This window comes from Schistocerca gregaria, chromosome 8 (genome assembly GCF_023897955.1).
Source record: "Schistocerca gregaria isolate iqSchGreg1 chromosome 8, iqSchGreg1.2, whole genome shotgun sequence".
NCBI lineage: Eukaryota > Metazoa > Arthropoda > Insecta > Orthoptera > Acrididae > Schistocerca > Schistocerca gregaria.
In genome coordinates, this window is record NC_064927.1 from 16,592,256 (window position 1) to 16,605,873 (window position 13,618).

General features: G+C 47.3%; 9 non-coding genes across 9 annotated transcripts; all 9 read right to left on the bottom strand.

Moving 5' to 3' along the window:
- Positions 1 to 795: 795 nt before the first annotated feature.
- Trnak-cuu (transfer RNA lysine (anticodon CUU)) lies at positions 796 to 868 on the bottom strand. The gene has a single exon. It is a non-coding gene; the product is annotated as a tRNA-Lys (tRNA).
- A 1,469-nt stretch (positions 869 to 2,337) lies between these two features.
- On the bottom strand, positions 2,338 to 2,410 carry Trnak-cuu (transfer RNA lysine (anticodon CUU)). Its single transcript has one exon. It is a non-coding gene; the product is annotated as a tRNA-Lys (tRNA).
- Positions 2,411 to 3,877: 1,467 nt separating this feature from the next.
- Positions 3,878 to 3,950, bottom strand: Trnak-cuu (transfer RNA lysine (anticodon CUU)). Its single transcript has one exon. It is a non-coding gene; the product is annotated as a tRNA-Lys (tRNA).
- Positions 3,951 to 5,416: 1,466 nt separating this feature from the next.
- Trnak-cuu (transfer RNA lysine (anticodon CUU)) lies at positions 5,417 to 5,489 on the bottom strand. The gene has a single exon. It is a non-coding gene; the product is annotated as a tRNA-Lys (tRNA).
- Positions 5,490 to 6,948: 1,459 nt separating this feature from the next.
- Trnak-cuu (transfer RNA lysine (anticodon CUU)) lies at positions 6,949 to 7,021 on the bottom strand. The gene has a single exon. It is a non-coding gene; the product is annotated as a tRNA-Lys (tRNA).
- Positions 7,022 to 8,485: 1,464 nt separating this feature from the next.
- On the bottom strand, positions 8,486 to 8,558 carry Trnak-cuu (transfer RNA lysine (anticodon CUU)). Its single transcript has one exon. It is a non-coding gene; the product is annotated as a tRNA-Lys (tRNA).
- A 1,454-nt stretch (positions 8,559 to 10,012) lies between these two features.
- Trnak-cuu (transfer RNA lysine (anticodon CUU)) lies at positions 10,013 to 10,085 on the bottom strand. Its single transcript has one exon. It is a non-coding gene; the product is annotated as a tRNA-Lys (tRNA).
- Positions 10,086 to 11,566: 1,481 nt separating this feature from the next.
- On the bottom strand, positions 11,567 to 11,639 carry Trnak-cuu (transfer RNA lysine (anticodon CUU)). Its single transcript has one exon. It is a non-coding gene; the product is annotated as a tRNA-Lys (tRNA).
- Positions 11,640 to 13,106: 1,467 nt separating this feature from the next.
- On the bottom strand, positions 13,107 to 13,179 carry Trnak-cuu (transfer RNA lysine (anticodon CUU)). The gene has a single exon. It is a non-coding gene; the product is annotated as a tRNA-Lys (tRNA).
- Positions 13,180 to 13,618: the final 439 nt, after the last annotated feature.

The following is a 13,618-nucleotide window of genomic DNA, read 5'->3' on the forward strand; positions in this document are numbered from 1 at the left end:
ATATAGACTGGGAAACAAGACCACACACTTTGTGCATACGGAATCGAAGGCAGGGCGTGCCTCGCCGCATTTGCCACGATGGCCATTTGCTACTTCTGCAGAAGCGGCGGCGGCGACGACGACGACGACGACGACGACGACGACGACGACGACGACGACGACCGCGAGAGGCTCTGACATATGTGAGAAATACATCTATAAAACGTAATTCAGACTGCCTCGTCCCACCTTATGCTGAGCCGCTTTGGCAAAGGCTTTATCTGCGCCATTCGCCTTAATCACATCTGAGAGTAATTCTTAATAAAAGGCATGTCGCTAATTGTTCGTCATCACAGATACTGTTTGCTATACGGCCACGACGCGCAACTGATTTCGAAAATTCGACTTCTTCCTTTGAGGATGGAACTCACGACCCTTGGTTTTCTAGTCCAGTGCTCTACCACTGAGCTAAAGAGGCGCGGCCTAGCGGTACCTTTGCGTACTTCGTCCTTACGGTCGTCTGCATCATCAGACTTCGGCTGACAACACTTCATATTACCGACTAATATTTGCAGCTATGGCGACCCATTACTGCTTGGCAACACATCTGACACGTAACCGATGTCCTCTCCAAACAGCAACACTTGCATTTCAGAACATGTCTTTCACACATGTCTACAAAATCACCTTCACCTTCAAATACAGTTTCCTTGCGACTGACAGAGACGTAGGCAAAGTTTAAAGTTTCTATTTCCATTACATCACGTTAATCAGAAAAACGGTAATTTACATCTGCAGCGGAACAAAATTCCGTTTCGCCCAGCGTGGGGCTCGAACCCACGCCCCTGAGATTAAGAGGCTCATGCTCTACCGACTGAGCTAGCCGGGCTGCTTCGGTGAATACTTGCCGGGCAGCACGTCACACAGTACTCGTTTGGGTTGGGTGGTCCCATACAGAATCTCTCCATGCTGCCTAATGTTTTCCTAACGTCACACTCGTCACGTACTTCACTTTTATTTCATAATCATTTCTGAGAGGTAAGGAATTGCATGACAACCTGCAGAGCTATTGGCGTCAAAATTAACACTCATACTTGATGTGACTCAAAAGGCGAACGAGTTACTTTCCGACGTTGTTTTAGATGTGCAAGTGCCAGTGGAAACTCGCGGTGACGGCACCCTGCCAACCATTTCGCTAGTTAACACCGGTCTTGTAGTGTGTGTTTCAAGCTCAAGAGCATCTCCAAGCAGAAAATGGTCAACAGCAACATTCAGACGGTTTCGTACTGCTCAAATGCTACATTAAAACGGTATGTTTCTTTTTCAGAACTGATAAAACACGAGCGTGACAGCATTCGAACCTGTAATCTTCAGATCCGAAGTCCGACGCCTTATCCATTAGGCCACACAGTCACTGACGACCAAGTGCAACTTGTATATGACTCATCTCGAAACGCTCACACCCCTGATAATTTGTGTTTTCGTTCTACACAGCCGCTGCCCTTGCTCTTTCCCACCCATTCGTTACATTCAACCTCTTACGTGACCGACCAAATATAGACTGGGAAACTAGACCACACACTTTGTGCATACGGAATCGAAGGCAGGGCGTGCCTCGCCGCATTTGCCACGATGGCCATTTGCTACTTCTGCAGAAGCGGCGGCGGCGACGACGACGACGATGACGACGACGACGACGACGACGACGACGACGACGACGACGACCGCGAGAGGCTCTGACATATGTGAGAAATACATCTATAAAACGTAATTCAGACTGCCTCGTCCCACCTTATGCTGAGCCGCTTTGGCAAAGGCTTTATCTGCGCCATTCGCCTTAATCACATCTGAGAGTAATTCTTAATAAAAGGCATGTCGCTAATTGTTCGTCATCACAGATACTGTTTGCTATACGGCCACGACGCGCAACTGATTTCCAAAATTCGACTTCTTCCTTTGAGGATGGAACTCACGACCCTTGGTTTACTAGTCCAGTGCTCTACCACTGAGCTAAAGAGGCGCGGCCTAGCGGTCCCTTTGCGTACTTCGTCCTTACGGTCGTCTGGATCATCAGACTTCAGCTGACAACACTTCATATTACCGACTAATATTTGCAGCTATGGCGACCCATTACTGCTTGGCTACACATCTGACACGTAACCGATGTCCTCTCCAAACAACAACACTTGCATTTCAGAACATGTCTTTCACACATGTCTACAAAATCACCTTCACCTTCAAATACAGTTTCCTTGCGACTGACAGAGACGTAGGCAAAGTTTAAAGTTGCTATTTCCATTACATCACGTTAATCAGAAAAACGGTAATTTACATCTGCAGCGGAACAAAATTCCGTTTCGCCCAGCGTGGGGCTCGAACCCACGCCCCTGAGATTAAGAGGCTCATGCTCTACCGACTGAGCTAGCCGGGCTGCTTCGGTGAATACTTGCCGGGCGGCACGTCACACAGTACTCGTTTGGGTTTGGGTGGTCCCATACAGAATCTCTCCATGCTGCCTAATGTTTTCCTAACGTCACACTCGTGACGTACTTCACTTTTATTTCATAATCATTTCTGAGAGGTAAGGAATTGCATGACAACCTGCAGAGCTAGTGGCATCAAAATTAACACTCATACTTGATGTGACTCAAAAGGCGAACGAGTTACTTTCCGACGTTGTTTTAGATGTGCAAGTGCCAGTGGAAACTCGCGGTGACGGCACTCTGCCGATCATTTCGCTAGTTAACACCGGTCTTGTAGTGTGTGTTTCAAGCTCAAGAGCATCTCCAAGCAGAAAATGGTCAACAGCAACATTCAGACGGTTTCGTACTGCTCAAATGCTACATTAAAACGGTATGTTTCTTTTTCAGAACTGATAAAACACGAGCGTGACAGCATTCGAACCTGTAATCTTCAGATCCGAAGTCCGACGCCTTATCCATTAGGCCACACAGTCACTGACGACCAAGTGCAACTTGTATATGACTCATCTCGAAACGCTCACACCCCTGATAATTTGTGTTTTCGTTCTACACAGCCGCTGCCCTTGCTCTTTCCCACCCATTCGTTACATTCAACCTCTTACGTGACCGACCAAATATAGACTGGGAAACTAGACCACACACTTTGTGCATACGGAATCGAAGGCAGGGCGTGCCTCGCCGCATTTGCCACGATGGCCATTTGCTACTTCTGCAGAAGCGGCGGCGACGACGACGACGACGACGACGACGACGACGACGACGACGACGACGACGACGACGACCGCGAGAGGCTCTGACATATGTGAGAAATACACCTATAAAATGTAATTCAGACTGCCTCGTCCCACCTTATGCTGAACCGCTTTGGCGAAGTCTTTATCTGCGCCATTCGCCTTAATCACATCTGAGAGTAATTCTTAATAAAAGGCATGTCGCTAATTGTTCGTCATCACAGATACTGTTTGCTATACGGCCACGACGCGCAACTGATTTCCAAAATTCGACTTCTTCCTTTGAGGATGGAACTCACGACCCTTGGTTTACTAGTCCAGTGCTCTACAACTGAGCTAAAGAGGCGCGGCCTAGCGGTACCTTTGTGTACTTCGTCCTTACGGTCGTCTGGATCATCAGACTTCAGCTGACAACACTTCATATTACCGACTAATATTTGCAGCTATGGCGACCCATTACTGCTTGGCTACACATCTGACACGTAACCGATGTCCTCTCCAAACAACAACACTTGCATTTCAGAACATGTCTTTCACACATGTCTACAAAATCACCTTCTCCTTTAAATACACTTTCCTTGCGACTGACAGAGACGAAGGCAAAGTTTAAAGTTGCTATTTCCATTACATCACGTTAATCAGAAAAACGGTAATTTACATCTGCAGCGGAACAAAATTCCGTTTCGCCCAGCGTGGGGCTCGAACCCACGCCCCTGAGATTAAGAGGCTCATGCTCTACCGACTGAGCTAGCCGGGCTGCTTCGGTGAGTACTTGCCGGGCAGCACGTCACACAGTACTCGTTTGGGTTGGGTGGTCCCATACAGAATCTCTCCATGCTGCCTAATGTTTTCCTAACGTCACACTCGTCACGTACTTCACTTTTATTTCATAATCATTTCTGAGAGGTAAGGAATTGCATGACAACCTGCAGAGCTATTGGCGTCAAAATTAACACTCATACTTGATGTGACTCAAAAGGCGAACGAGTTACTTTCCGACGTTGTTTTAGATGTGCAAGTGCCAGTGGAAACTCGCGGTGACGGCACTCTGCCGACCATTTCGGTAGTTAACACCGGTCTTGTAGTGTGTGTTTCAAGCTCAAGAGCATCTCCAAGCAGAAAATGGTCAACAGCAACATTCAGACTGTTTCGTACTGCTCAAATGCTACATTAAAACGGTATGTTTCTTTTTCAGAACTGATAAAACACGAGCGTGACAGCATTCGAACCTGTAATCTTCAGATCCGAAGTCCGACGCCTTATCCATTAGGCCACACAGTCACTGACGACAAAGTGCAACTTGTATATGACTCATCTCGAAACGCTCACACCCCTGATAATTTGTGTTTTCGTTCTACACAGCCGCTGCCCTTGCTCTTTCCCACCCATTCGTTACATTCAACCTCTTACGTGACCGACCAAATATAGACTGGAAAACAAGACCACACACTTTGTGCATACGGAATCGAAGGCAGGGCGTGCCTCGCCGCATTTGCCACGATGGCCATTTGCTACTTCTGCAGAAGCGGCGGCGGCGGCGACGACGACGACGACGACGACGACGACGACGACGACGACGACGACGACGACCGCGAGAGGCTCTGACATATGTGAGAAATACATCTATAAAATGTAATTCAGACTGCCTCGTCCCACCTTACGCTGAACCGCTTTGGCGAAGTCTTTATCTGCGCCATTCGCCTTAATCACATCTGAGAGTAATTCTTAATAAAAGGCATGTCGCTAATTGTTCGTCATCACAGATACTGTTTGCTATACGGCCACGACGCGCAACTGATTTCCAAAATTCGACTTCTTCCTTTGAGGATTGAACTCACGACCCTTGGTTTACTAGTCCAGTGCTCTACCACTGAGCTAAAGAGGCGCGGCCTAGCGGTACCTTTGTGTACTTCCTCCTTACGGTCGTCTGGATCATCAGACTTCAGCTGACAACATTTCATATTACCGACTAATATTTGCAGCTATGGCGACCCATTACTGCTTGGCTACACATCTGACACGTAACCGATGTCCTCTCCAAACAACAACACTTGCATTTCAGAACATGTCTTTCACACATGTCTACAAAATCACCTTCACCTTCAAATACAGTTTCCTTGCGACTGACAGAGACGTAGGCAAAGTTTAAAGTTGCTATTTCCATTACATCACGTTAATCAGAAAAACGGTAATTTACATCTGCAGCGGAACAAAATTCCGTTTCGCCCAGCGTGGGGCTCCAACCCACGACCCTGAGATTAAGAGTCTCATGCTCTACCGACTGAGCTGGCCGGGCTGCTTCGGTGAATACTTGCCGGGCAGCACGTCACACAGTACTCGTTTGGGTTGGGTGGTCCCATACAGAATCTCTCCATGCTGCCTAATGTTTTCCTAACGTCACACTCGTCACGTACTTCACTTTGATTTCATAATCATTTCTGAGAGGTAAGGAATTGCATGACAACCTGCAGAGCTAGTGGCGTCAAAATTAACACTCATACTTGATGTGACTCAAAAGGCGAACGAGTTACTTTCCGACGTTGTTTTAGATGTGCAAGTGCCAGTGGAAACTCGCGGTGACGGCACTCTGCCGACCATTTCGCTAGTTAACACACCGGTCTTGTAGTGTGTGTTTCAAGCTCAAGAGCATCTCCAAGCAGAAAATGGTCAACAGCAACATTCAGACGGTTTCGTACTGCTCAAATGCTACATTAAAACGGTATGTTTCTTTTTCAGAACTGATAAAACACGAGCGTGACAGCATTCGAACCTGTAATCTTCATATCCGAAGTCCGACGCCTTATCCATTAGGCCACACAGTCACTGACAACCAAGTGCAACTTGTATATGACTCATCTCGAAACGCTCACATCCCTGATAATTTGTGTTTTCGTTGTACACAGCCGCTGCCCTTGCTCTTTCCCACCCATTCGTTACATTCAACCTCTTACGTGACCGAACAAATATAGACTGGGAAACTAGACCACACACTTTGTGCATACGGAATCGAAGGCAGGGCGTGCCTCGCCGCATTTGCCACGATGGCCATTTGCTACTTCTGCAGAAGCGACGGCGGCGGCAACGACGACGACGACGACGACGACGACGACGACGACGACGACCGCGAGAGGCTCTGACATATGTGAGAAATACATCTATAAAATGTAATTCGGTCTGCCTCGTCCCACCTTATGCTGAACCGCTTTGGCAAAGGCTTTATCTGCGCCATTCGCCTTAATCACATCTGAGAGTAATTCTTAATAAAAGGCATGTCGCTAATTGTTCGTCATCACAGATACTGTTTGCTATACGGCCACGACGCGCAACTGATTTCCAAAATTCGACTTCTTCCTTTGAGGATGGAACTCACGACCCTTGGTTTACTAGTCCAGTGCTCTACCACTGAGCTAAAGAGGCGCGGCCTAGCGGTCCCTTTGCGTACTTCGTCCTTACGGTCGTCTGGATCATCAGACTTCAGCTGACAACACTTCATATTACCGACTAATATTTGCAGCTATGGCGACCCATTACTGCTTGGCTACACATCTGACACGTAACCGATGTCCTCTCCAAACAACAACACTTGCATTTCAGAACATGTCTTTCACACATGTCTACAAAATCACCTTCACCTTCAAATACAGTTTCCTTGCGACTGACAGAGACGTAGGCAAAGTTTAAAGTTGCTATTTCCATTACATCACGTTAATCAGAAAAACGGTAATTTACATCTGCAGCGGAACAAAATTCCGTTTCGCCCAGCGTGGGGCTCGAACCCACGCCCCTGAGATTAAGAGGCTCATGCTCTACCGACTGAGCTAGCCGGGCTGCTTCGGTGAATACTTGCCGGGCGGCACGTCACACAGTACTCGTTTGGGTTTGGGTGGTCCCATACAGAATCTCTCCATGCTGCCTAATGTTTTCCTAACGTCACACTCGTGACGTACTTCACTTTTATTTCATAATCATTTCTGAGAGGTAAGGAATTGCATGACAACCTGCAGAGCTAGTGGCATCAAAATTAACACTCATACTTGATGTGACTCAAAAGGCGAACGAGTTACTTTCCGACGTTGTTTTAGATGTGCAAGTGCCAGTGGAAACTCGCGGTGACGGCACTCTGCCGATCATTTCGCTAGTTAACACCGGTCTTGTAGTGTGTGTTTCAAGCTCAAGAGCATCTCCAAGCAGAAAATGGTCAACAGCAACATTCAGACGGTTTCGTACTGCTCAAATGCTACATTAAAACGGTATGTTTCTTTTTCAGAACTGATAAAACACGAGCGTGACAGCATTCGAACCTGTAATCTTCAGATCCGAAGTCCGACGCCTTATCCATTAGGCCACACAGTCACTGACGACCAAGTGCAACTTGTATATGACTCATCTCGAAACGCTCACACCCCTGATAATTTGTGTTTTCGTTCTACACAGCCGCTGCCCTTGCTCTTTCCCACCCATTCGTTACATTCAACCTCTTACGTGACCGACCAAATATAGACTGGGAAACTAGACCACACACTTTGTGCATACGGAATCGAAGGCAGGGCGTGCCTCGCCGCATTTGCCACGATGGCCATTTGCTACTTCTGCAGAAGCGGCGGCGACGACGACGACGACGACGACGACGACGACGACGACGACGACGACGACGACGACCGCGAGAGGCTCTGACATATGTGAGAAATACACCTATAAAATGTAATTCAGACTGCCTCGTCCCACCTTATGCTGAACCGCTTTGGCGAAGTCTTTATCTGCGCCATTCGCCTTAATCACATCTGAGAGTAATTCTTAATAAAAGGCATGTCGCTAATTGTTCGTCATCACAGATACTGTTTGCTATACGGCCACGACGCGCAACTGATTTCCAAAATTCGACTTCTTCCTTTGAGGATGGAACTCACGACCCTTGGTTTACTAGTCCAGTGCTCTACAACTGAGCTAAAGAGGCGCGGCCTAGCGGTACCTTTGTGTACTTCGTCCTTACGGTCGTCTGGATCATCAGACTTCAGCTGACAACACTTCATATTACCGACTAATATTTGCAGCTATGGCGACCCATTACTGCTTGGCTACACATCTGACACGTAACCGATGTCCTCTCCAAACAACAACACTTGCATTTCAGAACATGTCTTTCACACATGTCTACAAAATCACCTTCTCCTTTAAATACACTTTCCTTGCGACTGACAGAGACGAAGGCAAAGTTTAAAGTTGCTATTTCCATTACATCACGTTAATCAGAAAAACGGTAATTTACATCTGCAGCGGAACAAAATTCCGTTTCGCCCAGCGTGGGGCTCGAACCCACGCCCCTGAGATTAAGAGGCTCATGCTCTACCGACTGAGCTAGCCGGGCTGCTTCGGTGAGTACTTGCCGGGCAGCACGTCACACAGTACTCGTTTGGGTTGGGTGGTCCCATACAGAATCTCTCCATGCTGCCTAATGTTTTCCTAACGTCACACTCGTCACGTACTTCACTTTTATTTCATAATCATTTCTGAGAGGTAAGGAATTGCATGACAACCTGCAGAGCTATTGGCGTCAAAATTAACACTCATACTTGATGTGACTCAAAAGGCGAACGAGTTACTTTCCGACGTTGTTTTAGATGTGCAAGTGCCAGTGGAAACTCGCGGTGACGGCACTCTGCCGACCATTTCGGTAGTTAACACCGGTCTTGTAGTGTGTGTTTCAAGCTCAAGAGCATCTCCAAGCAGAAAATGGTCAACAGCAACATTCAGACTGTTTCGTACTGCTCAAATGCTACATTAAAACGGTATGTTTCTTTTTCAGAACTGATAAAACACGAGCGTGACAGCATTCGAACCTGTAATCTTCAGATCCGAAGTCCGACGCCTTATCCATTAGGCCACACAGTCACTGACGACCAAGTGCAACTTGTATATGACTCATCTCGAAACGCTCACACCCCTGATAATTTGTGTTTTCGTTCTACACAGCCGCTGCCCTTGCTCTTTCCCACCCATTCGTTACATTCAACCTCTTACGTGACCGACCAAATATAGACTGGGAAACTAGACCACACACTTTGTGCATACGGAATCGAAGGCAGGGCGTGCCTCGCCGCATTTGCCACGATGGCCATTTGCTACTTCTGCAACGACGACGACGACGACGACGACGACGACGACGACGACGACGACGACGACGACGACCGCGAGAGGCTCTGACATATGTGAGAAATACACCTATAAAATGTAATTCAGACTGCCTCGTCCCACCTTATGCTGAACCGCTTTGGCGAAGTCTTTATCTGCGCCATTCGCCTTAATCACATCTGAGAGTAATTCTTAATAAAAGGCATGTCGCTAATTGTTCGTCATCACAGATACTGTTTGCTATACGGCCACGACGCGCAACTGATTTCCAAAATTCGACTTCTTCCTTTGAGGATGGAACTCACGACCCTTGGTTTACTAGTCCAGTGCTCTACAACTGAGCTAAAGAGGCGCGGCCTAGCGGTACCTTTGTGTACTTCGTCCTTACGGTCGTCTGGATCATCAGACTTCAGCTGACAACACTTCATATTACCGACTAATATTTGCAGCTATGGCGACCCATTACTGCTTGGCTACACATCTGACACGTAACCGATGTCCTCTCCAAACAACAACACTTGCATTTCAGAACATGTCTTTCACACATGTCTACAAAATCACCTTCTCCTTTAAATACACTTTCCTTGCGACTGACAGAGACGAAGGCAAAGTTTAAAGTTGCTATTTCCATTACATCACGTTAATCAGAAAAACGGTAATTTACATCTGCAGCGGAACAAAATTCCGTTTCGCCCAGCGTGGGGCTCGAACCCACGCCCCTGAGATTAAGAGGCTCATGCTCTACCGACTGAGCTAGCCGGGCTGCTTCGGTGAGTACTTGCCGGGCAGCACGTCACACAGTACTCGTTTGGGTTGGGTGGTCCCATACAGAATCTCTCCATGCTGCCTAATGTTTTCCTAACGTCACACTCGTCACGTACTTCACTTTTATTTCATAATCATTTCTGAGAGGTAAGGAATTGCATGACAACCTGCAGAGCTATTGGCGTCAAAATTAACACTCATACTTGATGTGACTCAAAAGGCGAACGAGTTACTTTCCGACGTTGTTTTAGATGTGCAAGTGCCAGTGGAAACTCGCGGTGACGGCACTCTGCCGACCATTTCGGTAGTTAACACCGGTCTTGTAGTGTGTGTTTCAAGCTCAAGAGCATCTCCAAGCAGAAAATGGTCAACAGCAACATTCAGACTGTTTCGTACTGCTCAAATGCTACATTAAAACGGTATGTTTCTTTTTCAGAACTGATAAAACACGAGCGTGACAGCATTCGAACCTGTAATCTTCAGATCCGAAGTCCGACGCCTTATCCATTAGGCCACACAGTCACTGACGACAAAGTGCAACTTGTATATGACTCATCTCGAAACGCTCACACCCCTGATAATTTGTGTTTTCGTTCTACACAGCCGCTGCCCTTGCTCTTTCCCACCCATTCGTTACATTCAACCTCTTACGTGACCGACCAAATATAGACTGGAAAACAAGACCACACACTTTGTGCATACGGAATCGAAGGCAGGGCGTGCCTCGCCGCATTTGCCACGATGGCCATTTGCTACTTCTGCAGAAGCGGCGGCGGCGGCGACGACGACGACGACGACGACGACGACGACGACGACGACGACGACGACGACGACGACGACGACGACCGCGAGAGGCTCTGACATATGTGAGAAATACATCTATAAAATGTAATTCAGACTGCCTCGTCCCACCTTACGCTGAACCGCTTTGGCGAAGTCTTTATCTGCGCCATTCGCCTTAATCACATCTGAGAGTAATTCTTAATAAAAGGCATGTCGCTAATTGTTCGTCATCACAGATACTGTTTGCTATACGGCCACGACGCGCAACTGATTTCCAAAATTCGACTTCTTCCTTTGAGGATTGAACTCACGACCCTTGGTTTACTAGTCCAGTGCTCTACCACTGAGCTAAAGAGGCGCGGCCTAGCGGTACCTTTGTGTACTTCCTCCTTACGGTCGTCTGGATCATCAGACTTCAGCTGACAACATTTCATATTACCGACTAATATTTGCAGCTATGGCGACCCATTACTGCTTGGCTACACATCTGACACGTAACCGATGTCCTCTCCAAACAACAACACTTGCATTTCAGAACATGTCTTTCACACATGTCTACAAAATCACCTTCACCTTCAAATACAGTTTCCTTGCGACTGACAGAGACGTAGGCAAAGTTTAAAGTTGCTATTTCCATTACATCACGTTAATCAGAAAAACGGTAATTTACATCTGCAGCGGAACAAAATTCCGTTTCGCCCAGCGTGGGGCTCCAACCCACGACCCTGAGATTAAGAGTCTCATGCTCTACCGACTGAGCTGGCCGGGCTGCTTCGGTGAATACTTGCCGGGCAGCACGTCACACAGTACTCGTTTGGGTTGGGTGGTCCCATACAGAATCTCTCCATGCTGCCTAATGTTTTCCTAACGTCACACTCGTCACGTACTTCACTTTGATTTCATAATCATTTCTGAGAGGTAAGGAATTGCATGACAACCTGCAGAGCTAGTGGCGTCAAAATTAACACTCATACTTGATGTGACTCAAAAGGCGAACGAGTTACTTTCCGACGTTGTTTTAGATGTGCAAGTGCCAGTGGAAACTCGCGGTGACGGCACTCTGCCGACCATTTCGCTAGTTAACACACCGGTCTTGTAGTGTGTGTTTCAAGCTCAAGAGCATCTCCAAGCAGAAAATGGTCAACAGCAACATTCAGACGGTTTCGTACTGCTCAAATGCTACATTAAAACGGTATGTTTCTTTTTCAGAACTGATAAAACACGAGCGTGACAGCATTCGAACCTGTAATCTTCATATCCGAAGTCCGACGCCTTATCCATTAGGCCACACAGTCACTGACAACCAAGTGCAACTTGTATATGACTCATCTCGAAACGCTCACATCCCTGATAATTTGTGTTTTCGTTGTACACAGCCGCTGCCCTTGCTCTTTCCCACCCATTCGTTACATTCAACCTCTTACGTGACCGAACAAATATAGACTGGGAAACTAGACCACACACTTTGTGCATACGGAATCGAAGGCAGGGCGTGCCTCGCCGCATTTGCCACGATGGCCATTTGCTACTTCTGCAGAAGCGACGGCGGCGGCAACGACGACGACGACGACGACGACGACGACGACGACGACGACGACGACCGCGAGAGAGTCTCTGACATATGTGAGAAATACATCTATAAAATGTAATTCGGTCTGCCTCGTCCCACCTTATGCTGAACCGCTTTGGCAAAGGCTTTATCTGCGCCATTCGCCTTAATCACATCTGAGAGTAATTCTTAATAAAAGGCATGTCGCTAATTGTTCGTCATCACAGATACTGTTTGCTATACGGCCACGACGCGCAACTGATTTCCAAAATTCGACTTCTTCCTTTGAGGATGGAACTCACGACCCTTGGTTTACTAGTCCAGTGCTCTACCACTGAGCTAAAGAGGCGCGGCCTAGCGGTACCTTTGTGTACTTCGTCCTTACGGTCGTCTGGATCATCAGACTTCAGCTGACAACACTTCATATTACCGACTAATATTTGCAGCTATGGCGACCCATTACTGCTTGGCTACACATCTGACACGTAACCGATGTCCTCTCCAAACAACAACACTTGCATTTCAGAACATGTCTTTCACACATGTCTACAAAATCACCTTCACCTTCAAATACAGTTTCCTTGCGACTGACAGAGACGTAGGTAAAGTTTAAAGTTGCTATTTCCATTACATCACGTTAATCAGAAAAACGGTAATTTACATCTGCAGCGGAACAAAATTCCGTTTCGCCCAGCGTGGGGCTCCAACCCACGACCCTGAGATTAAGAGTCTCATGCTCTACCGACTGAGCTGGCCGGGCTGCTTCGGTGAATACTTGCCGGGCAGCACGTCACACAGTACTCGTTTGGGTTGGGTGGTCCCATACAGAATCTCTCCATGCTGCCTAATGTTTTCCTAACGTCACACTCGTCACGTACTTCACTTTGATTTCATAATCATTTCTGAGAGGTAAGGAATTGCATGACAACCTGCAGAGCTAGTGGCGTCAAAATTAACACTCATACTTGATGTGACTCAAAAGGCGAACGAGTTACTTTCCGACGTTGTTTTAGATGTGCAAGTGCCAGTGGAAACTCGCGGTGACGGCACTCTGCCGACCATTTCGCTAGTTAACACCGGTCTTGTAGTGTGTGTTTCAAGCTCAAGAGCATCTCCAAGCAGAAAATGGTCAACAGCAACATTCAGACGGTTTCGTACTGCTCAAATGCTACATTAAAACGGTATGTTTCTTTTTCAGA